Source organism: Puma concolor, chromosome A2 (assembly GCF_028749965.1).
Source record: "Puma concolor isolate L17-30 chromosome A2, mPumCon1.1.hap2, whole genome shotgun sequence".
Taxonomy (NCBI): domain Eukaryota; kingdom Metazoa; phylum Chordata; class Mammalia; order Carnivora; family Felidae; genus Puma; species Puma concolor.
The window spans coordinates 21,103,250-21,129,327 of record NC_141668.1 but is presented as its reverse complement, the minus strand read 5'-3'; the positions used below and the strand labels follow the sequence as shown (position 1 = coordinate 21,129,327).

General features: G+C 40.0%; 1 protein-coding gene across 2 annotated transcripts in view; it reads right to left on the bottom strand.

The window, feature by feature from the left end:
• CHCHD3 (coiled-coil-helix-coiled-coil-helix domain containing 3) overlaps positions 1-26,078 on the bottom strand; it is a 283,193-nt gene that overhangs the window by 56,399 nt on the left and 200,716 nt on the right. The window lies entirely within an intron of this gene.

The following is a 26,078-nucleotide window of genomic DNA, read 5'->3' as shown; positions in this document are numbered from 1 at the left end:
CCATTTGAGATGATGAATGGCTCTCTATCAACCCAGAGTCCCCTACGATGCTAACATTTACTATAATCTTATTTGGGCTGCGATTTATCTTTCTTGCACCTGATCAATAAAGATGAACAGAACAGTTGTAAGGATCGATTGTAATTTTTTATCGTTTTCAAGCACGAAGGTGCATTTCTGACATGAAGACAATATTCATGCAGTGCTTCTGCATGTTTTAAAATCACACTGCGAATGACCAACTTCATCGGTCTATATGCCAAGAGGTTTTAATTCATCTGTAGGTCGCAAGCTACCAAAAGGCCTTTTGTCTTCTCAGATATTATAACCTTATGTCGTATCACAGCTCCCTTTCAGTTTTATTTTATAAGATTTTTCTTCCCTTTAAAATACACACCGGTCACTACACGCTCTTTTGCAATGTTTGGCCTAAGCTTTTTTTGTGTGAACCCTTCTAACAAAGAGGGCAGTAAAAAGGCAGTTACTAACCTGCCACTAACACTGATGAGAAACGCCCCATACTACTATAATAAACTGTCAAGGGGGCGTTATGATACTAAAGTTTCAAAATGCTGGCAAAGCTAAACATCTTGATTAATACTTTCAATTAATTTAAACATTGAAACAGTAATGTCCAGACAGAGCCAGGACGAGGCTGACAGATTTGGTTTCTGGTTCTGCTCTGTGACCTTGAGCAAGTCCTTCAAAGTCCCCTTGGCTTTCTTTTGTAACCTGTAAAATACGGATGAAGTAGCCTTGCTTATCTCTGCCAAAGCAGTTACAGAAATCAAATGAGATTGGCACAGGAGCTGTGCCACACCTATTTTTGCAGAGTAAAGTCAACATACAAATAAAATAATTTTGGAGGAAAAAGCTAATTTGGACAAAACTAATTCTGGGTACAAATTCAAAATGATCAAAGGCAAATATTAAGCTTTCTAACAAGAATGATGCACAAAAGTGACTTCTGCCATAACATAAGTTAGCAAGCTCCCCTCTGCTTTATAATGCCAAATACAGGTAAAATTACTACTGATTTTGTCAAAGTTTCCCTAAGACGTTAAACAGACAAAAGACATGTACCTGTGCTGTCTGCAATCTTAGCTCTTAACTTCCCAAGTTAAAGTTTTAGGCTTTATTTATGTCCTGTATTTCCACCTCAGTGGCCAGATTCCCACACTGTATAAATCTTTATAATGAGGAAAAGTCCCCAGGAGGCAATGCCATATAACAACTAAGGGAATAAACACAAATATGCCCAAGATCTGTATGCAGATAGCGTTTAATTCATGTAAGTATATACTTATTCATTCAACCAAATTAGATACTTATTATCCAAATAATGTCCAACTTGGGGAAACAGATCTTGATGATCTGAAAACTTCTTGAGAAGCTTTCCATCCGATATAAGAGAAAAGAAAAAGAGTCAAATGGAAAGGTCATAAATATTGAGTTAAAGTTGTGGACAGTGTTACTAGAGTACAGAAAGAGTAGAGTTTCTCTTTTGGTGGCAGAAAATATTTTTAAAAATAAACAACCATTAAAAAACAAAAACAAAAAGCTTGCCAATAAGCTTGCCAGCAGGAGAATGAATAAATACCGGGTATTCACACAGTGGAAATCTACACAGTGATGAAAAAGAATGAATTACACATACATGTGGAGCGAACACAAGCAAGTTCTAGATATAATATTGTAGAGTGTAATTTATGTCAAGTTTGGAAAAAGTGCAAAATAATCAAATAGGATTAGTAAATAGCAAATTCCACGGATTATCCCCAAGTAGCAGCAGTTTGGTGGTGGTAGCCGGGGGGTTAGGGGCAGAACACCATCAAGAAAAGGAAACACAGTGGGACCTCACTGACTTGTTATGTTTCTTAAAATGAGGTGTACATAGCTAATTGTTATGCTGGTTATAAACGCCTGTAACATATACAAAAATTGTGTTACTCTCCCCCTCCTCAAAGGAACTAATTAACAACAAATAATTTAATAATATAGCCAAAACATAAAAATAGGGGTAGAGGGATACATGCTGAACAGGTTGGCTAAGTCAAGATTTTGTATATTTTCTTGAATGCTAACCTACTGCCAAATGTCCACAAATTACTAAATAAAAGCAATTTCTGTTGTGAAATAAGTATGGACTTATAGAAAAGGGGCAAAAATGGTGGAAAATTTGTATATACTGTCACCCCCCTTCCTTTCACGTCAATGTCTTAGATAATCCCAGCACAATCATCAAAACGAGTAAGTTAACAATGCAACATTACTAGTAACTACTATTAACTAAATTGCAGACTTTATTTTGCTACACTTTCTCTATGAATGTTCTTTTTCTATGTCAGGACCCAATTCCAAAGGTCATTTTGCATTTAATTGTCACGGCTTCTCAGTATCCTCTTGTCTCTTAAGACCCCTTGACACTCCTGAGGAATACACCAGTTGGATATTTTGTAGAATGGCTGGCAATATGGACTTGTCCGATGTTTTCTCATTAGACTGACGTTATGCATCACTGGGACAAATATCATAGTGGCAATCGGCCCTTCTCCAAACTGGACCCCAAACTACTCCCAAAATTCTAGCTTCACAATTGCCTACCGATCCTGCAATGCTTCTACTCTGAACAGGTACTCACAGGTGGTAGAAATACCCTAATTGGAGTCCCTGGGTGGCTCAGTCCTTTAAGCGTCCCACTTCGGCTCAGGTCGTAATTTCATGGTTTGTGAGTTTGAACCCCATGTCGGGCTCTGTACTGACAGCCTGGAGCTGCTTCAGATTCCGTGTCTCCCTCTCTCTGCCCCTCCCGCGCGCGCGCGCGCGCTCTCTCTCTCTCTCTCTCAAAAATAAAATTAAAAAAAATTTTTTTAAAAAGGACCCTAATTTTCAGAAAGGCTGTTTGTATTATCTATGTTGTCTTGAGATGGTAGTAGGTGTGTATATGCCTCTTTTCTTATCAATTATAAATTACCGTTACTTTAATGTTATTATGGTAGCTAAGTTTGTTGTTATTTGGTCAACCCTACAGCTTGTAGTAAGTACACACATCAATTGTGTTTTTGTCTGATCCTTTAAAAAATTTTGTTTTAATGTTTACTTAGTTTTGAGGGAGAGAGAGACAGAGACTGAGCAGGGGAGGGGCAGAGAGGGGGAGATACAGAATCTGAACCAGGCTCTAGGATCCTAGCTGTCAGCACAAAGCTCGATGCGGGGCTTGAACTCACGAACTGTGAGATCATGACCTGAGCCAAAGTCAGATGCTTAACTGACTGAGCCACCCGGGCACCCCTGATCCTTTTTTTTTTTTTTTTTAAATATTTTTTTTCCACATTTTTATTTATTTTTGGTACAGAGAGAGACAGAGCATGAACGGGGGAGGGGCAGAGAGAGAGGGAGACACAGAATCGGAAACAGGCTCCAGGCTCTGAGCCATCAGCCCAGAGCCCGACACGGGGCTCGAACTCACGGACCGCGAGATCGTGACCTGGCTGAAGTCGGACGCTTAACCGACTGCGCCACCCAGGCGCCCCTCCTGATCCTTTTTTAATAGCCACATTTTGAGAACAATATGGTCTGTGCTTCAAATCAGTAATATCCACATTCCAATTTTCAAAGAAGGTAGATATTATGTTATATATGTATGTATATAAAATGGCCATATATACCTGTCTAAAAATACCTACCTACCTATCTATATGTGTCTATATCTCTCCCCTCCAAACTTTGTTAAAATACTTTCTTTAAAAAAAATTGCTTTTTAATGTTTATTTATTTTTGAGAGAGAGAGAGTCAAGAGTGCATGCAGGAGAGGCAGAGAGAGAGGGAGACACAGAATCCAAAGTAGGCTCCAGGCTCTCAGCTGTGAGCGCAGAGCCCGATGTGGGACTCGAACCCACAAACCGTGAGATCATGACCTGAGCTCAAGTCGGATGCTTAACCAACTAAGCCACCCAGGTGCCCCCGCTAAGATGCTTTTTAAGTCCTCACACCATATGGGGTAGGGGAGAATAATCTGGTCAGATGACCCTAAAAAAAGGACCAAAAAGAACAGGCAGAGAAGGCTGCCCATAATCTAACATGGTGGTCTTTCAACGAAAGGACCATTCATTGCTTTGAGCATGGTCATATTGTTTTTATGACTGTAGGTCCCTTTACAACCTAAAATTTAAGAAGATTTACAACCTAAAAATTTAAAAACATTTAAACTGTAATTAAATTTAAAATTTAAAAATATTTACAACCTAAAATTTAAAACTCTCTTTCATTCATATTCATTCTGTAGTTTTCTGCTCCATCAATGGAGGTAGAATAGTTGACATGATTTGTCCAGTGGAAGCATAAATTTGTAGCAAGTAAATCTTATTTAAATCAAATATTAAAAGTCTGTTATTTTCTTACTTTAAAACAAAATTTTCTTGTTTGACATGAGCATTAAAACAATGTTTTCTATCAAGATTTCCTTTGAGAAAGGTAGATCTTGTAAATTCAAAGTAGAATAATGGTATCTTTTTGATGTTTCAGTGCTATCAAAAATCTGATAAAGGCTTGTCTTTGTCAAAGATTAAGTGAAACGAAGTTCCTAGGAAGTGACCTATCTCCAAAATAACAACATAATACTAGATATGGGAGATGTGCCTGTCCCCTATAGTAGAGGTCAAGGCACCACTGGAAACGACAGGCATTTTCGTTTTCTGTATTAAAACATTTTCCAATCTAAGGCACTAGGTACCAGTTACTAAAAACACAGGCAGCAGACTGAGTTGGAGAGACTGAATGCTCCACTGTACGAAATGTTTAATATATTTAAAACAGAATATGTTGTCCACAGCACTCTGTACTCCGGTGAGCAATGTACTTTCCTTTGGAGCCATACTGCCAGTACAGCTCCTTCCTTATAAAACAGGACATGTCACCGTACCCCAACAGTTCTCTCACCTCTGTAAAACTGGGACAGTAACAAAAATGGCCTAATAAAAATCTCTGGGAGATTAAATATGATAATTCATGTAAAGTTCTTTGAACAATACCTGGGACTATATATGGTAAGCATTTTGGAATGTTACCTATTACTATTACAAATCATTTGAAGAGTACAAAAAAAAAAAGAAGTATAGAGTGTTGGGTAACTTTTTGCAAAAGCCATTTAAATAAACATTTAAATCTTTAAAACACAAATATCTTTTCTTCTGTTGGACCAATCACTGAATTTTGTTTACATGGCTCATCTGTTCTATTTTTCTGTTCTTTAAGATAAATGGGAAATGTGAAGACAATGGCTGGGCTGTACTGAGAATGTTAATGGCTATGAAAAAACTATAAATACATAGAGAGATAGTGACACTAGACCATATTTACAAAAAATAAAAAATAAACCAATAATTTTTGACCTTATCATCAATGAAATCCAATGAACCAAATTACACCGTAAAAGTACTTTTTACTGCCAGGATTCCCAGGGCCTTAATTCTTAGTATGCATTATAAATCTCCAAGATGAGAAATATTGCTTGTGATGAGCCCCAAACTGATTTCCCATGGAACCTTTTAATTCTGGAGCATCTTGAGAGAACAGAACTCCTCAAATGTTCCAGGAGAAACGCTGGGTTAAAGACAAGTTCACAACCACTATTTCAATCCTGCACTTCTCTGCGTGCAACTTTTCTCTTCCCAGAGCAACATTTTCTTACGGGTTACTCTTAAAACTCATGTTTGAAGGGTAGAAATCAGCAATACTAGAAAATGATTCCAGGACTGATGGCATCCCTCTTTATGAAGTGCTACTGAAAAGGAGCAGTCTATTATCTTGAACTTTAAAAAGTTGAGATGAATTCTTTAAAGAAAACTGTTGCTGTACCTCCCTGCTGTTCCCTCAGTGCCCTGTGGCCACATTTTTCCCTCTTTTCTGTGTATACGGCTCTTGGTGACATGACCTTGCAAGCTTCTCTCATCAAGAAAGGGTGGAGTCTGTTTCTCCACCCCTTCAATTTGGGCGATGCCTGTGACTTGCTCTGTCCAACAGAATGACAGGAGTGACAATGGGCCAGTTGCAAACATAAGCCTCTCTCTTGGAATCCTGGCCTAGTGCCACATATGGAAGTCCAGGCTGAAGAGGGAAAGACTGTAAGTCACCCCAGCTGAAGTCGTCCTAGACCAGCCAAACCTTAGCCAACTCAGTGTAAGTGAGGGCGGTCAAATCCAGAAGAAGTGCCCAGATGGGTGATCTGCAGAATCATGAAGTAAATAAATGGTGGTTGTTTTAATCCACGAAGTTTGGGGTAGTTGGTTATACAGTAAATGCTAACTGATTTATACCTTTGTCTGTGTTCTCACAGCACCATGCACTTCTAGCAAAGCACTTAACGCACTTACCAACCACGTGTTTTTACATGTGGTCTCTCCAACTAGTCCATAAGATCCCTAAAGGCGAGTATTTCATCCCATTCATCAACGTACGTAAAGCGTTCAGCAAAGTACATGACACACAAAACTTACTGAAATAGTGTTAGAGTGACGCCATTAATTGTAAGCTGCATTCCAAAGTTTACTTTTATTTACAACAGGCTGGAACAGACAGAAGTTTAAGGTAAATGAAATGGAACAATGGTAACATGGAAAAGTCGAACCCTATGTTTATCGTACATCTCTTACCAACCGACCAACACTGCAGTCTGCCGTGGAAATGAAAAAAAGAAATGGCTATTGCCGGAGATTGTGTTCAATTACCGTCCCAGTACAATTAACAGTTCAAGAGACAAACAGCAGCTCGAACAGGTAAGGGGTTTATTTTTCTCATGAAATAACAAGTCCGGATGCTGGAAACCCAGGGCTTATGTAGGTGCCAAGGATTTTATCAAATGACTAGGCCCTTTTCTCTCAATTCCTCTGCAGCCATGCTTAGCATTTGCCTTTTATTCCCACAGCCTCAAGACAGCTAGTGTACCTCCAGTTATCATGCCCATGGTCTAAGGAAGGAAGAGGAGGGAAGTGAAAAAAGGGGGAGAAAGGCCCTCTCCAGAGATCTGTGCTTACATCTCTCTGGCCAGAATTATAGATCATGCACAACCCTGGCTGCAAGATTTTTTGTTTTCTCACTTCTACAGTAAGAAAGAGAAGGCAGGAGTTTGGAACTGGTGTTTATTGAGCCAATTTATCATACCTGCCACAGACAGCTGAAGTGACAGCACAAAATCATGCGCAAAACCGTGTGGCTGATTTTAGATGCGGGTATTCCCAGTATTTCCTTCCAGCTGCTCTTAAACTTCAAATTTGGGGTATGGGGGGATGGATTTACACATCTGGTATCCTAATGCTCAAGAACAAAGTTTTTAGACAGTATAGGAAGGAAGTGGGGATCAACAAGAGTGGGCATCATTCCCACTCTTTTGGGGCTGGCCGCGGCCCATGTTTTTGAATGTGTGACACTGCCATTTTCCATTTTCAGAAAGTTTCCCTTTAAAAGTGTATTTTTAAATGCACATGCACAGACACACATTATTGCTAGATTTGAAAAGTATCTGTTTTCAATTCTAAATTAGATCAAAAGAAAACACGCACACACAGTATTCTTGCAGTATTTTCTCAGGTTCTGAATCTCATTTCTGTTCTGTTCTAACTAATATGATCATACCTCCAGTATGTAAGAAACGAACAAAACAAAAAGGTCACAAGAAAAATTTGCTAACGAGCTTTTGTCAGTTCTTTTACCAAATGCTTCATATGGTGATTTGGGCACAACTACATAACACATCATACTGAAGTATAATGTAGATTCTGGTATTCTTACACTTCTTCTCAGAGGTGAGTAACACTCCTACTCACTGTCCATTCAAAGATTATGGCAGCTCAGCAGGCATTTAGCAACAGTGAATGGGAGAAGGACCAGGTCTGGCCTTAGTGTGAGCGGTCTAGCTTGAAGGTGTGGCTCTCCTCTTTCCAAACTGATCTATAATTACCATTAACAATTATAGGTCTCTATCCCTCCTACAACCCACCCAAATGTAAATGTTACTGTTCCTGGCTTGTTTTTTTAAACAAAGGCCTAGTGTGTACAAGTACCAATGAAAGCCTTCTTATCCACAATGTCAATGTGAGCATTCCTATGTTAAGTAGCTGGATTCAAAACAGGCTTCTATTTCTTGTTATAACACTTGCCCAGGAGCTATGTTATAATATGTAATCAGCTAGATGCAGGTAAGTATGTTTCCCCCAAGATGCGAGCTAGGCATATGAGGACCTGATTTAATCCTGCACATGCAGCATGGTTACAATTCCAGGCACAGAATCCCTGAAACAGTCATTTACTGAATGGCATCAGGTGGCCGAAAAGAGTTCATGCTTCCTCAACCTGTCTTTTTGTAGACTTACACAGAATCAAGAGACTCCCTGCAATATAACTAAATTTTTTGCATAAGAATCTTAAAAGAACTATACAATTTTTAGAAATTGAAAAAAAAAAAAAAAACCACGAATGGTCTCAGTTTAGTTTATCTAGTGGTTTCAGTTATTTCTCCTCATAAACCTTCCATCAGAACATCTAACGGCTGGTTTGAATTCAGCCTTCTGTGTGTTCCTGTATATCCTCAAGTCTGAAACAGGTGGGCAGAAGAGCCAATGGGAGGAACTCGATCATATTCAGTCAGAAAAGTGGCCCTTGAATAAAGTAGTTGGCATAGTAAAGACTCTTTCCTTTTTGGCACTTCTTAAACCCACGGCCTTGAGTCCATTGTCTCTCTACTCTCTCCTTTTATCTCTTTCCCTCCCTCTAACCTCCTGCCCCAGAGAAAGCTGTGTAAATAAATACACTGCCTATTTAAGTAGTTTGCAAACTGCCAACACTGCTTCAGATGCATGGTGTATCAGATTCAGTATTCTAAGATGCACATCAAGGAATGGATTTGGTTATTTAAGCTGAGTCTCACTTTTTAACATCTAAATACGAGGACCTTATCTTTGAGAGTGATTGTATCAATAGGCCACTGTAGGCTCACCAAATGCCACAGATCCTGGCTTCTCCTTGTTCTCCAGCAGAACACCACTCCCGCCAACAACCCCTAGCTCCCTAGCTGATCCACCAGAGCCTGGGTCTCCATTAATTTGCCAGCATGGCTCCACAACCTGAAGAATTATCATCAAATCGAGTAGATGCATAAGCAGCTATCCTCAGTAGCCCCACATTTCTGCTAATAACCACTTGGGTACATATATAAGTGTATTTTAATTATGCTCAGCCTTATTTTTTTTTCAAATTTATATCACTAGTGATGGACAATAAATTACTAATTTAGCAGCTTCTCACAAATCAGAAGTTCTGACCATTAAGTTCTGTGATAAAGACAAATGAAGATTTCCCTATGGAAAAAGCCTATCAGTAAATTACTCCAACATCTCTCTTTCCTAGTTAGATAAATCCCAGTTTTAAGCTAGATATATGGTCAACCAAACTAAAATTTCCAGCTTGCTTCAGGTTAGGCTGCACTGTAAGCAGAACTGTATGGGGACTTCCAGGTAGGCTGCTTAAAGACAGCTGACCTCGACTGGCAAAAAATCTTTTCAGCCCAGTCTTTTCCTCATTTTTCCAGTCTGCAAGTGTTTGAGCCCCAGCAGCCATCCTGAATACAAGCTGACCTTAAAGAGAGAAGACCCTGTGCCAGGAGGCTGGAGAGAAACAGTAGGTGCCTGGGGCTCTAACAACCTTGAAGCCAACGTGCCAGCCCTGAATTGCCCACCTCTAGACTCTTATCAAATAAGAAAAAAATAAACTTGTAATTTAAGCCATTCCATCTCTATGACACACTGAGTCACAATAATCCAGAACAGACCTTCTTCCTTAAGCCCTGATAGGTTTGCTTTTTGTGCACCTCAGGAATGACTTTAATAAAATCAAATGAAATGACACACTAGGAGTAAACTTTTGTCCTTTGCAGTAATGCTTTGCTTCCACTCGTCAGAAATCTGTTTCCATCTGCCTCTCTCCTCTCCTGACAAAGGACAGGAAGAATTGAAAAATTTTAGAGCCATGGTTAACTCTAGCATCCAATCTTACCATCCCTAAGAAACCACATTTCATGAAAACACCAGGGTCCACTAGGCACTCTGGCAAAGGTAATGAACTGCTCTTGTACCTACATTTTCCTTCCATCTCTACTATTTCTCATAAAAAGCAACAGAACTATTCAGAGCTGCTTCTGGCATTTCTAGTTTTATTCCAGGCACTTTCGAAACTTCACTAATTAGAGCCTCAGGTTTTTCCTTTCTTGATTTAGTTTTCTAATTAGAATAGAAATCATAGATTCATTGACAGCCTCGCCACTGCATGAGGTATATTAATTATATATGAGTTATATTGTCTCATGCCTCAGTTTCTTCATCTGGGCAATTTAAATAAACTGTACCAAACATTCACTTGGCATTCTAAGTTTCCTTCATCTGCTCATTTCTTCATTCTACAGATACCGAAGGTCTGAAGGTCTGTGCCAGACCCTAGGCCAGGAACTTGGAATATAATGGAGAGTAAACAGAGGCTTGGCCCTACTTCTACAGAGCTTATGGCATACAGGGGGAGACAGACACAAATTCAAAAACCACACAAATTCTAATGAACAAAGAATTACAGTGCCACAGCATCACTATACAGAATTTTTTATTTCTAGGAAGTAGTTTGTCTAATGAGTCTCTAAAGCCCTATATTTTCTATATTTCACATTCAGCTCTTAAGTTACTTATGCTTTTATTTCCTTTCAATTTCTCTAGCTGTTTCTGTCATATAAGTCAAGCTTCATAGCAGAATTCTCTCCAACTGTAAACCTCTCTTCTAATCCTGTTAGAAATAAGGGGGATCTACTTGAACTCATATGGATGGAAAGAGGTCCAAGTAGTAAGAAAAACAGAAAGATGTAAAATAATTTGAAGAGTATATTTTCTAAACTGTTGGGTCCACGTGCACGTACACGTACACCCTGAAATACCCTGTAAGCAATAGTTGTCATTCCTGGAAAAGGGACATGAGGAATAAATACTTTCCTTTTTTTTTTTTTATAGCCGCCTGTGACAATTTAAGTTTTTACCATGGGATCGTATTATTTTTTAAAAGAAAATTAACCATGCTGCAATTTCTAACAGGCATTATACCTATATTTGTATCATGCCAGAAAAGTAACTTATCTAGATATTATTGGGAAAGTGACTCCCCGACCCCTTCCTGCCCACAGCTCCCTTTTACCATGCTTACAGTAAGACTTCTCATTTACCCGAAGTATAAGGTATGAACTTTTCTATTATCCTTTTCTATAATAATGTCGATAAAAGGTCTTCAGTCGTTATATTGCTTGTAGCTCTTCTGAGATAAAACCACCCGCCCCTCCTACACTCACCGTTTAGACTTCTACATTATACACCTGACACCTTTCTACTTTTGACATGCTTGTGTGTCTCACTGTTCCCTCAACAACGGTGAGACAAAGCAATTTCACAGTTATCACAAGGGTTATCATGAGAATTTACCATGATATCTTGCAAGACCTATACAGAACCTTTTAAATGACTGCACAGGAATCTGGTTCTCTTGAGGACTGTGTAACATGACACTGTCAATTCTCAAGGTTATAAGTCTTGTGAAGGGCTCATTGGGGTGACGCTACATGCACATTTAACAGCACCCCCACCGGATGGCTCCACACAGAAGGCGTCACTTTTCTATTGCCAACACATCTCAGGCCTGCACTCCATTTTACCCTAACTGGTCTCATTATCGTCTCCCATAGAAGGGAACTCTGTAACTCTCTTATACTTGCTCAGCACATGCACTGGCGCCCACACATGCTCAGTGTCCTCTTGAAAACCATGGGCTAAAAAGAAAGCTGGAAACAATAATCCTTACAGTAGAGAAGGAGGCAAACATTAGCTTCTTCATCATCAACTCTGCTGAGTTCTTCATTTGTTCACAATTTTATACTAATAATCTGAAGAATCTATAACACAAGCTCCCCTTGACCATTACCGGCTGTCCCATTTACCTTCAAGTCTTCAGGTCTAGCCCTTAGGCCAACCTGAGATTCAGGCATTTAAAAGGGCTTATTGTTGAAAAGCTAATGCTGGCCACACCCACAGGGGTGAGCCCTTGTATGGGAGGGTGAGGGCCTCTTTAAAGGTTTATGGGGAGGGGCGCCTGGGTGGCGCAGTCGGTTAAGCGTCCGACTTCAGCCAGGTCACGATAGAGCCTGGAGCCTGTTTCCGATTCTGTGTCTCCCTCTCTCTGCCCCTCCCCCATTCATGCTCTGTCTCTCTCTGTCCCAAAAATAAATAAACGTTGAAAAGAAAAATTTAAAAAAAAAAAAAAAAAAAAAAGGCTTATGGGGAGAAAAACCTAAACCAAAGCATTACAGGAAACACAGGTAGTTGCTTTCAGTTTTAGAGCCTTTCAGCCTCCAAGAGCCCCTTTTGACACTGAAAATGCCTTGAGCGGAAGTAAACTGTCATCCACCCCTGCTCCCCACACCTGTAAGGTCCATCCTACTGACAGCAAATATGATTCTACTAATCACATAAATACAGAACAGAAAACACAAATGTTAAAGACTCTCACAGAGATTAGAAGACCTTCTGAGATTATTTCCTTGGAATCCAGATTGAGAAACTCTAAACTAATCCATTTACTGCCCTGTAGCTTATCATAAGGTGATTTCCTCAGAGGGCCTCCTAACCAAACAGGTAGGGGAAGACTAATGCTTCCCAAGGCAAAAGAGAAGTGTGTAGAGTAAAAACTGCATCCCCGGGAGGAAGGAGAAGTGTCAGGGAAAAAAAGGGGTCCTGACAGCAGGTTGGAGAGGCCAACACAGAGCCTGTCTTCTTCCTACTTTTGCCTAGAACCAGAATTTTTAAACTATGGTAGAGGCCAACACCAATAACTCATTCGTATCCAAAAAATCTATCCAAGAAAAACTTTCGTGAAAATTGAGCAAACCTTTGAGCTTGCTTTCACAGACACGACACTTGGTTTTGTTGGAGAAATGAATAAAGTACTGCGCCAAAGATGGCCGAATGGACCACAACAAGCTCTGGTCTCTAGCTTGGAGACCCCTCTTCCGGGTTCTTCTTGCCCTGTTTGCTGCGCGCCTGAAAACCCCCACAGATATGGAAACTGACAACTATAAATTACCCTCCCCACTTGCATTCGGCGCTCAGATCTTTGGAGAAATGGTCTCCTCTGAGCCCCCCCCCCCCTTCCCGGTGTTAAAGAAATCTCCGACCCACCAAGGTCTCCGAGTGCCGCCTGGTTTTTCCGCCAGCGTTCCAGCCTGGTTCCGTTAACAGTTTCTCTGCTTCTCTGGCACCAGCTAAGCGGCAACCGCAAAGTGAATCAAGCATTTGTTCAGAGGTCATACCTTTCCAACACTACATGAAAAAGAGCAGCTCACATAAAAGGGAGAGGGCCACAGACAAGCTCAGAATCCCAGACTGAGCACATCTCTTCACGTGAGTAAGCTAGGATTCTGGCGGATCTCAGCACCGTTAGGACTAAAACCCTTAATGAGGGTGCCCCCTAGATGCAGATATGGCAAAGCACTCCAAAGCTTAAAAGACAGTTTCATCAATCTGCTTAGAAAGCTATTTGTCACCTTGAGATTTACTCATTAAGGAGCTAGGGTGCTCACCCTCTAATGCATACATTTCACACCCATGTTCAGTAGTCTTGGTGAGATGCGGGTAAGGGGTATGGAACTATCATCCACGGCAGTTTCTCATTAGCGCATCTACTTTTGTCCCTGACATTCTATACGATCAGAGGGTTAGAGAAAAACTATGCAAAACCCAACCAAAGCAACATTTTAGAAATAACTTTATTGTTTTCTAAGTAAACTTTTCACCTGAAAGAAAATGCCATTTTTCAAAATCTCCTGATTAAAAAAAAGAAAGGTCCAGAGTACAAGTATTTGCCACATCCATTTCCCTAGAAGTAGCATTCAATAGGTTACAGGAAAATTTGTCAAAGATTGGTAAAATCATTTCACTTTATCCTTATCAAATCGGCTGGGTTTTTTGTTTGCTTTTTGTTGTTTATACAGATGGATGACATTGATGAGTATATGAAGAAGTGGGCTCCCCTCTTAATTTGCTAATAGAAGTATAAACTGGTACAATTTAGAGCAACAGGTCTCAAATGACTTTGACTCAGCTTCATTTCTACAAATATCTGAAAAAATCATGGGTGTGTATAAAAATTTAGCTAAAATATTTTTCATCATAGAGTTTACAACACGGGAAAATGAAAAGCAACTTAAACATTCAACCACAGAGGGCAGCTAAAGTAAGTAAGAGATCACCCAAACAATGGAAGGATAGAGTTGTTTCAGCCTGCTTCACTCCTGAAGATGGAAAATGAGAGAAGAAATATTTAAATTCCTTTCGTGATTATACTGAAGAGTAAGGACGGTTTTACAATTTCTTACAATGTTCCCAGACAGTATCAGCTCTCCTCCAGAGGAGAAGAAATAAAAACAAAGAGCTGGCATTTTCACAAGCTACGAGGTACGTATCCATCCAAGACGCCAATACAGATGAGACAGTAGAGATTAATTTTAAAAGAGGGGGGAAGCCAATTTTAAATTACAAAGGTCAAAACCCTATTTATTCGTGGCGTCTGTGAAATTCTTCTCCTATTTGCTAAGTGGGTGAAATGTCCATTTTTTATTCACTCAAATATTTACTGACAACCATCTCCTAAGAGCAAAGTGCTAGAAGCTGAGGAAAATATTTTTCTTTCTTCCTCCTCCTCCTTCTTCCTTTTTTTTTTTTTTTTTTTTTTTTTTAAAGGTAGTTATGTGAGGGGTGCCTGGGTGGCTCAGTCGGTTAAGTGTCCTACTTTGGCTCAGGTCATGATCTCATGGTTCATGAGCTCAAGCCCCACATCAGGCTCGGTGCTAACAGCTCAGAGCCTGGAGCCTGTTTCAGATTCAGTGTCTCCCTCCCTGTCTCTCCCTGCCCCTCCCCCACTCATACTCTGTTCTCTTTCTCTCTCAAGAACAAACATTAAAAAAAAATTTTTTAAAGGTAGTTATGTGATTCCAATGTTTATAACCTACAGGAATGTGATATTCATATGAAGAAGTCCCGAAAAGAGTAGAGGGTCTGGGAATCCCATCTCTACAACTGTCACAATCCCATCAGACCAACACCTGAAACTGCTGGAAAGCTGGTGGAGACCTGCCCGCCACCCCCTGCCCCCGCAAAAGGCAAATATGGTGAGGAAGCAGTCATTTATCTCAATGGATTCTATGATAAAAACCAGCTAAAGAATCAGCAAAGTCAGAGGCTGTGCCTTCATTTTACCTACGAGTGGTATGCTTAACCAAAGTTACACGCTTGCTGGATATCCCATAGGTAGTATGCGCTATAACCAAATCAGCCCAGGTCTGATGCTCTAAGTACAGGGCTGTGACTTAGGTCTTGAGATTTAAAAATAATATAGCCTCTTCAACACAAAGCAGTAGATGGTATCCTATAAATACTTGACAGATTTACGATTTTTTTTTGACCATAGAAGGTATTATATTTATTTAACAGTCATGTAAGAATGAACGGCAACACCCAAGCAAAATAAGATCCAGTGCAGGTGAAACACCTATCTCAAGTTTTAATTACCTTTCATCCATTTTGAGCCCCAACTCAGTTGTTAATAACAGTGGCATGGTTCTCTCAAGTGCTAGAACGCATATAAAGCTTCTCAGGTGAACAGAAAACTCAAGACTTAATTTTAAGGGTTAAAACTCTCGGCTATGAAACAGAGAAAGATTTCGAAAGTGGCAAAGGGATCACCTATCCATTTCAAAGACATGTTTATCTTTTTGTATTTCAAAGGAAAGGCCTTTTGAAAGATCTGGCACAGAAATATGCATGTGAATAGAAGCACATTGAAAAATCTTAGCTTTCAGGTATAATGGCTCTCCCTCAGAAAGCACTGTGCAAGATTCCTCCATCTGGAAGGCAAAGGCGCATTTCACATGCTGCTGAGTACACAAGGGCCCTGCAGTGTGGCTTCTGTCCAGCTTTTATCTGATGACTCATTAACATTTCCCTTCATTACAGGCCTAAATCCTACTACTACTTAAAAGTTTCACTCCCCAACTGCAGAAATGCATTCATTCGTGTGGTACTGAAACATGCCAGAATGTTAAAAAAGAAAAGAAAAGGAAAAAGAAAAGAAAAGAAAAGAAATGAAAAGAAAAGAAAAAAAGGAAAAAAAAAAAAGCAAGTGGTACAGGGGGAGGTGGGGGATGAGGGGGGCGGAGAAGAAAAGATAATTATGGAAGACCCAGTAAGCAAATTTGATAAGTCTTCTTCTAGAAATATTCATGAAAATCTGTTCTTGAAAACTGCTAGTATTTAGTAGCCAATCTTTTCCACATGCTTTTACTGAGAAATGTTCTTAGAAAGATCACAGAGAGGGGTGATAACAAAATGCGTGTCATCAAATGATCTTTTGGTCTGGCATGGAGTCTCTCTCGCACATCCTCTGTGTGGATTGCGGCTCCTTCCAGGGCCTATCCTATTCACTCCGTCTTAATCACACTGTGCCTTCTGCCTAGTGCAAGTCCTTCCAAACACCGCAAGCAAGAATGCAGCCATCCACCAGGGACAAAGCATACTGTATTCCGTTAGTTTCCACAAAGGCGGACCCTGGGGATTTAGAGTTGAGGTCTACAAAAGCACTTTAAAGAAGAACGTACTCACCCATAGGAAAGAGTTTCTTGTGAAACCCCTGTGGTCTGAACACATCTCACGGGAAAGAGACTGGTTCTTTACTTCTGACAAAAGGTCTTTATTAAAAAGACAAATGTGAAATATAAATGTAATCTGGGGTAAGTAATGTGAATGAGGCCCTGAAATCATTGCTCTTTTTGGCCCACATTCACAGAAATCACACAGCAAAGAAAGTCTGTAATAAGCTGGCTCCGCTGGCATCGTGAGTGTGGCCTAAATGTAACTAAATCCCTCAGCAGCCAGATGTAAACGGCTATGTCCTATAGGTTTATTCTCTGCCTGCTGAAAGCCCTCTCTTCCAACTAGAGGACAAGTTATTAAGAACCCGGTTGTCATCTTAGATTGGATAGATCATTTGTTTCCCTGGATTCTTTTTCTCATCATTTACTCATTACACGCCTCCTCCTGATGTAAGGAGACATTTATTAGCTTCTGCATTTATTGCATTGGCAAACAGAAACATTCTGCTGCATTTCCTGGGGGGTTCACTCATTTATCTATTGGATAAGAGACTGAAGTTTTCTACAGGGCAGAAAAATTAAAATATCAGTCAGGTTGACAGCTAGGAAAATGAGGGTCTCTCTGCAATAAGCAGCTTTCTTGAGCTTTGGGTTTAGTGAGGAACTGCCATGTTATTTCTCCAAACTACTGCTTCATATGGAACTAAAACTGTGGGCCACTGGCTAGCAAACTAATACTCTGAATGAATGATACACATGGTACCCAGTAAAGTATCTGAGATGCAAAGCTAATTGGTATTTTAAACAGAAAATGTACAAAATGCTTTCAAAGATCCATTTCCATAAGGAGCTAGGGAACGAGCACTTCTCAAACCAATGAAACTAGAGCAAAAATCACAGGACTTAAAGCTGTAAGGGACCTTTCAAGGTATGGAATCCTATCCCAAGAATCTTCTTTACGGCATCCCTGACAAGTGATCGTTCTCATTCTGCCTGAAACACTGGTGGTGTGAGGGAGACTGTCATACCCCACAAGGCAGCTTATGTTAGAGCTGAAGACCTCTGGTTGACAGGAGGCCACCTCCTAAAGGTGGCCTGAATGAATGCGTGTGACCTTGGGCAAGTCATTTGACCTCTCCTGGCCTCGGGGGTCCTTGCTTCAAAAATTAGGTTACCCTTACGTTGAAAGAACCAGAGGTGAGGAGGGGAAGTCATTTAGAGACGCAACTGCTGCATCCCAGAAGACTATTGAATTCAGCAGGTCATGGGATACCACGCTGTCCTGGGAGACAGTGTCCCAGCATAAGCAGAGCCACCAGGCTGGTGTCTAACTGTGCTGAATCCTGGCCATTTCAACCAGGACATGGGAGCTCATTTAGGGTACAGCTGTCTTCAACTCTTTGTCAATTCCTTCTGCAATTCTTATTGCCTCCTTCCTTTTTGGCTTCACTTCCCCTGAACCAACTTGGTTATATACCTTTCGTTCTTGACAAAAAGCAGAAACCACAACACAATGGAAAGTTCTGTTGAGGCCGGCGATCACTAACACAACCCCGCAAGCAGCCGGTCTATGCCAACCGTGCCCTGATCTTCCTGCTTCTCTGGTAACAACTTTCTGGGGTTTAGCTCTCCACTGAACAAAGCATGAATGGCCTAGTATTGTGCCAGCACTGATTATACACAAAAAATTGATTTTTAGGGTTTTTCCCAGTTAAGGGTTTGCATATTAGAGAATACCAACCTTTCTTACACAATATAGCTCAAAATATTGCTCAAGTCCCACCAAATCATTTTGGGGATAAGAAAGAGTAGAAATGCTAGTAAGAATATTAACTTCATAAATCAGTAACATCTTTTAGCCAGGTGTTCATATAGCCATTTTTCCTACACGGCTCTTAAATCCAATGAGAAGAGCAGCCTGGGTAACTACACTGCTCCGCGTGCTACTGCAGCACTGATGAGCAGCTCCACTCGTGCCGCACAGCCTCAGTTTACCGGCTGGAAGAGATTCCTACTCATGACTATGAAAGCCTTAGCTACAGTCCGTGAACTCCCTGGAAGGAAGTGATGCAGCATGTACTTGATGATAACTTCATTAAAAGCCCCCTTACATGTTCAACCATGGCTTAGAAGCCTGTGGAACACGGCAGTACATAACGCTGCAAAGATTCGTGTCCTTCCTCCCAAAAGAGTTAACGTCAACATAAAGCTAGAGGATACTTCATTAAAATTACAAAATTACACCTGCGCGATAATGACCTAGCTTCTAGAGTCTCCCCCACTTGTGGTATCTTTCATTTGATCAGCTTGGATAAAAAAGCAACAGAGGTTCTTTAGGGGGGTTCACAGTTTAACGAGACGTCCATATGCCATTACGTGACACAGGATGATTAAGATTTTTCAATTTAGTTTCAGCATTTATTTTATCCAAGTAAGAGTATTCCTGAAGAAGTCCTAACTCCTAAATTCCCTACAAAAACACTAATTCAAAGGGATACATGCACTCCTATGTTTCCTACATTATTATTTACAATAGTCAAGATATGAAAGTAAGCCAAGTGTCCGTCGACTGATGAATAGATAAAGAAGATGTGGTATATATACACAGTGGAATATTACTAAGCCAAAAAAAGAAAGAAATCTTGCCATTTGCCACGACGTGGATGGAACTAGAGAGTATTATGCTAACTGAAATAAGTCAGTCAAAGACAAATACCGTATGATTTCACCCATATGTGGAATTTAAGAAACAAACGAACAAAGGACAAAAAAAAAGGACAAACCAAAAAACAGATTCTTAACTATAGAGAACAAATTGATGGTTACCAGAGGGGAGGTGGATGGGGTATGGGTGAAAAAGGGGATAGGATTAAAGAGTACACTTAGCCTGATGAGCACTGAGTAATGTACGGAACTGTTGATTCACTCTACTGTAGACCTGAAACTAATACAACACTATGTTAACTACACTGGAATGAAAACAAAATCAAATAAAACTAAATTCTTCCAAATGCTTCACTATATGTAAGGAACTATAGGAGGAACACAAAAATCAACACCACACCATCTCTGTCCTCAACTAACCAATCTGCCAGAGAGTTTATATATGTTAATATTTAATATTCACTGATAAAATCCTATGTGCCAGGCACTATAGTGTGCTTTACATGGTTATCTGATTTAAACCATACAACCCTACCATCAGGTTGGTATTATTATTTCTGTTTTCCAGAGGTGGAAATTGAGGCCCAAAGAAGTTGAATAGTTAACAGATTGTTTGAGCTTGTCAGTGGCACTACCAGAAAAGAATCCAAGCCCGCTGGCTCCAGAGATGCTATTCTTAACAGCTCTGCTATAGTGATTTCTAAATAGCCGTATAAAAAGTTAAATGCCTTATGTAAAGAAATCACATCTGTACAGAAGGATCAGGAGGCTTCACGTAGAAGGTAGCAGGTAGCCTCTAATTAAATCCTATTCCTTGCCTCAATCTATTATTAGATATTTAATTTATTATATTAAAAAATTATGTATTTCACTTAGCTTTAAAAAGGGAAGAAGGGTGATAAATCAATTGTAATTACAAACAAAAGAAGATACAGGTGCTAAGAGGCTGTGATGATTTTATGGATATCCAAACACTTGTTTTTAAATCTCTACACCACAAACTGAAGCCAAAAAACAAAACAAAACAAAACAAAACAAAACAAAACACACACACACACACACACACACACATAATCAGAAGGAAACTGGTTAACAAGTCAATGAACATGCGCTTTCTCTGACATAGCAATTATAAAGGTCAAAACTTATTTTCACTCTATACAAATTAAACTAAAATGAACTGCTAAACTGTATATTACAAGGCCTTGAATTAAATTTTGACTAGTCAGACTTTTCTAATAGAAAATGCTCTTAATAATCTTTTGCTTTTTTCTAGTCCAAATTCGCATTCCCTCCATGATGATAGAGAACCACTTCCCTGTACAAATCAGCACAAGTCTTACACTATCCCACACCATCCAAAATAGGCCTGCACCAACAAGTCCCAGTGGAAGACTCCCTCTGCCAGACTTTGTCCTCTCCAAAGAGTTAACCACCAATTCAGGCCTCAAGGCTTGGTTCATGGTCCTCCCTCCTTTTGGGTCTCTAAGGGAGCTCCTCCTGTCTAGTGGCTCTAAAATTTTCCCCAGTTCAGTTGACAAATTTATATATCCAGCTCATATCTTGCCTCTGACGACATGCTCATCGGTCCAAATATTTTGCTGACATCTCAACTGGCTATCACCGAGACACCTCAAAATTAAATGGATAAAAACACAATTGCTGATTTGTGCCCCACAGACATTTTCTTGTTTCAAAGAGCCAACTCATCGTCCTGGTCTTCCCAGTCTCAATAAACGGTTCTTCCTTTCACCCAGATGATGACGCTCCAACACAGGAATCCCCCCTTCTTTCTTTTCTCCTTCCTCATATTATATTCAGTGCACCACATCATGTGTTCTCACTCCCTACTTTCAGGCCAGACTGCCTTGTTTCTTCTTTAACAGGCAGGTAACGGGTTTGGGTTTTATTTTAAGAGCAGTGGGGAAGCAGGAACAATTTTGTAAGCAAAGAATGATGTAATATAACTCAAGCTCTTAAAAGATCACTGTAGCTCTTACTTGGGGAATAGGCTGGTGGTGGGTGGGGCAGATAACAGAGTTAAGGTGACAAGTGATTGCAAGAATTTAGGTGAGAAATGATGGAGGCTTGCTTGGTCTTTGTTGGTAATAGAATTAGAAAGCAGACAAAATTGAGCTGTGTTTTGGAACAAGTCTCAAAAGAACTTTCTCATATTCAAAAGGAAAAAAGAGGGCACGTGAGGAAAAAGAAGAATCGATACTGTGTCGTGAGTTTTTTAGCTTCAACCCTTGAATAGATAACGGTACCACTTCCTGAGGAAGGAAGAAAGCTGGAGGAAGTCTGGTGTCCAGAACACCTCATAACCTCTATGTCTGCTATTCTGAGTGAGGGAGGGTGTGCATATGTGTGCGCACACGTGAGATTCTACGTGGCCCCCATGCTCAACCTTCTCTACAGACTGTTGTGCCCTTCCTCTTAACTGCTTCATTGTCAGACCACAACATCTGAAACAGCACCTCTCCAATCTATTTTCTCTCACAATATCCATGTGTCCTTAATCATACTTTATTCATCATCTGATTTTCTGGCTTTCTTGCCTTCTTAATGGTCACACATTCACTAGATTATGAGCTCCTTTAGGGCACGTATGTCCTTCACCATCTATTCCTAACTCCTGGGTGCCAAGCACAGGTCCCGGCCCATAACTGCTACTGGATAAACATTTGCTCAATCAATTATCCTCAGGAATTTCTAGGGAGAGGGGAAAAAAACATGCCTAAAAGACAGCTTAGCAAACTGTTTCCAAAAAGGGCCAGATAGTAAATATTTTTAAGTTTCGAGAGCTACACAGTCTCTTGCAGCTACTCAACTCAGCTGGAGCATTAAAGTAGCCACAGAGAATATGCAAACAAATGAGTGTGGCTGTGTTCCACTAAAACTATATTTATAGAGGCTGAAATTTGAATTTCATACAATTTTCGTGTGTCATGAAATTATTCTTTTGATTTCTTTTCAACCATTTAAAAATGTAATAAGCATTCTTAGCCTGTGGGCCGCAGTTTGCTGACCCCTGGTCTATCCAAAATTCACACATCTAGTGTCAAGGAAAGGAGAACGAGGAAATGGTAGTCTAGGTGATCAGTGTTAACTTCCACTGAAGAATTTACACTGTAAAATAATCCTTGTATTCACATACCTGTTACCCTTCCACTAGCCTACTGGTTCCTTAAGAAAAGGAAACCAGGTCTATGAATCTTCTCACCAAATACTTAATGTTTTTTGTTTTTTTTTTTTATCACAAGAGAGGCAAGAAAGAAAGGAGGAAGAGAACTGCAGAAATGTATCCCAACTCTGAAACAAAGACAACGCTTATTTTCTCTTGATTCTGGTACTATCTGGCCATGATGAGAAGTACAGCAATTTCAAAAGATGAGTGGCCATACAATAAACCTCAATTTCAAACTACAATAATGACTTTAATTGAAAGACCCTTAAAAAAATGTAAAAAGTTCTAAGAACTCTCCTATTATCCTGTAGGTCAACCTGTTCAGAACAAACACTATTTTCAAAGACAAGGTCAGCAATATGTCTATTAAATACAAAACTGACCTCCAACCAAATACCTCTGTCATTAAAACTGCATTTTCTATAGTTAAAAATGGTAAGACAGACCGTTAAAATGAATTTTAATTTATCAGATAAAAAAGGTTATGGTATGAAGATGCCTTTAAATATCTAATAAAATTATGCCAAACGTAAATTGTAAAGCAATATCCTGTAACTGAGTGCCTTGAAAAAAAATTAATGGGAGGGGGCTAAGGGTGATGCACAAATACGTGTCCCCAAGCTCCAGCACGGCCACTCTAACATTTACCGTCCACAGTACAGAAACCAGCAGGGGGTCTAATCTCTTTTTGTTTGTTTGTTTTAAGGATGGAAAAGAGGTAGAGGGCAGGAGGGGCACTGTAAGCCTGAAAGTAGGGAAGGGAATTCCCTCAAAAAGGGGGCACAAAATGGAGGTGCAAAGAGTAGCTACCAAGCCTCTTCTGTTCTGATAGGATCAATGAAAGCCAGAAAGGGAAGAGAGGGATCACGAAAACAGGCTAACCGTGTCCAATCTGTGGACACGATTAGAGGAGAAATCTTTGTGCGACTAATATTACAACGTATGTGGGTAATCCACATAGTGTTCAGCTTTGGTTAGGGACACCGAGTGAAAGAGGCCTGCGTGATTCTTTGTGTCTAACCCAATCCCATCCCAACTCTGGCCTCCCAAGAGTCTATGCAGCACAGAGATTGAGAATGTGGACATTGAGAATTGAGAACATTGTTACTCTGCCACTCTCTGCTCCAAGGTAAAAGGAGGATACAGGCCTGCACATGAATTTACATGACGTACGCAGCACAGTGCTGGCAAATGGTAAGCTCACAATAAATGCTGTGGTTCTTCCTTTCAAATAGCTAGGCAGGATTATTCCTGCTGACTTGGATGTGGGGGAGGGTGATGGGGGCCTGAGGAAAGGAATGTGAGGTCACAGGGAGACCTGTGGGCACATTTCCATTGATAAGGAATTTTCTTTTAAATACTGGAGTATTCACTTACCAGATCCCGAGTACCTATTTTCTATTCCTCTAGGAGAATGAGGATTAGAATCACCCTTGAAACTGGCGTGCCATTTGAACTCAACAGAACTGATCTGCTAACAAAGTACAGACCGAAATAAGCAACGTCTGCCAGGCTTGGCAAGACAGATACTGTACTTGAAAAGCAAACCTGGCACTTGCTGAAAAGATAGTGAAGAATGCGCTAGAGCAATAAATGGCATGGAATCAAGGCAAGAGATGTGGGCAACTGGTGTGCAACGGGGCCTGCCAGAAGGCTCTTCCCCCATATGCGTGGCTCACGCCTGGCGCTCAGGTCCCTGCTCAAGTGGCACCTAATCAGGGGCCTGTCAGTATAAAACAACATCTGCACCTATCTATTCTCACCCCAACACACACAAGCTTGTCATTTTCTCTTCCCTTATTATGAGTTATTTCTCTTCACAGGACTCATTACTGCTTGACATAAAATATATTTGTTATATACTGTCAATATCAACAGAGTGTTAACTCTACAAAACCAGGAATTTTTGTCAATTTTGCTCTCTGGTATATTCCCGGAGCCTAAAACGGAGTCCGCCATATAGTTTGTGCTAAATAAATATTAAATGAATGATCCAGCCTGGTGAAGAGCTCACGGTGACAAAGAAAAGAAAAAGACACTGAAAATAAAAATTTCTAAACTGTAATGGGGTACTAAACTGCTTGTTTAAAAAAAATTAATATTGCCAGTTAAAGCAATGATGACTTTTCATGTTCATGCAAACCCAGCAAACTATCCAAAAAGCATTCTAAATCACAGATGGGACCAAGAAATTGGAGGACAGTCATTCTTGAATCCAACAAAAATGAATGAGGAACACACAAGGTAGGTTTATGAGAATGTATAGTTTAGAAAGTTTATTTCACTTGTTAACTAAAATCAGCACACATTCCTTTCTCCCATAAAATGTCCACAGATAAAGAAAGTGACTAGATGTATGTTAAGTAAAAGTCAATATTTCTGTTCCTTAAAATACTTACCAAGAACATACAGTATTTTATTGCCATTACTGATTTTTGGATAAATGAATAATGAAAACTACAAAGCAAAGAGAGAACCTACCTATACCCATTTTTCTATGTGGATAAACTTTAAGAGCAGTAATTTTCTCAAAAGAAAAATGATTTTCTTCAGATAATGGGAAGATCCAGAAAGTACATTATATAAAATAAGCTCTGGGAAATTTTTTAAACTGCAGTGTGGGTGTGCAAGGTGGCAAGTTGCCGTATTTTGTACCACAGAGAAAATGGGAAAGAAAAATACAATTTATCACAGTTACTTATGCTTTTATCTTTAAATTATAGCATGTTCAAATAAAAAAAGACATTCACCCACGATTGAGAAACTAGGTTTAATCCTTATAATGCCCATAATTTATACTACAATAACTGTATACTTCAGTCATTAAAATATACTTGGTTTCCAGGGACTGAAAATACAAGATCTGCATATATAAAAGATAATTTAAGGGGCCCAACCAATATTCGTTGTATTTGGTTTTTTTGAGGCCCAAGCAATAAAGACAACAGGAAGCTGTGGGAGAGACATAAAAATGAATTTAAATTACAGGAGAGCAACACAGAGGTTCACAGAGATCTTTTGAAAATATTACTGTTTGCTGATTTTGTTTTTTAGATGTAGTATTTAGTCATTTATTTCTATGCAAATTCTCTAATCTCAGAATGCCTCTGGAGAAATCTAGTCAAAAGAGGTATATTCTTGGGGCGCCTGGGTGGCTCTGTCGGTTAAGACTTCAGCTCAGGTCGGGGCGCCTGGGTGGCGCAGTCGGTTAAGCGTCCGACTTCAGCCAGGTCACGATCTCGCGGTCCGGGAGTTCGAGCCCCGCGTCGGGCTCTGGGCTGATGGCTCAGAGCCTGGAGCCTGTTTCCGATTCTGTGTCTCCCTCTCTCTCTGCCCCTCCCCCGTTCATGCTCTGTCTCTCTTTGTCCCAAAAATAAATAAACGTTGAAAAAAAAAAATTTTTTTTTAAAAAAAAAGACTTCAGCTCAGGTCATGATCTCGCAGTTCATAAGTTTGAGCCCCATGTCGGGCTCTGTGCTGACAGCTAAGAGCCTGGAGGCTGCTTTGGAT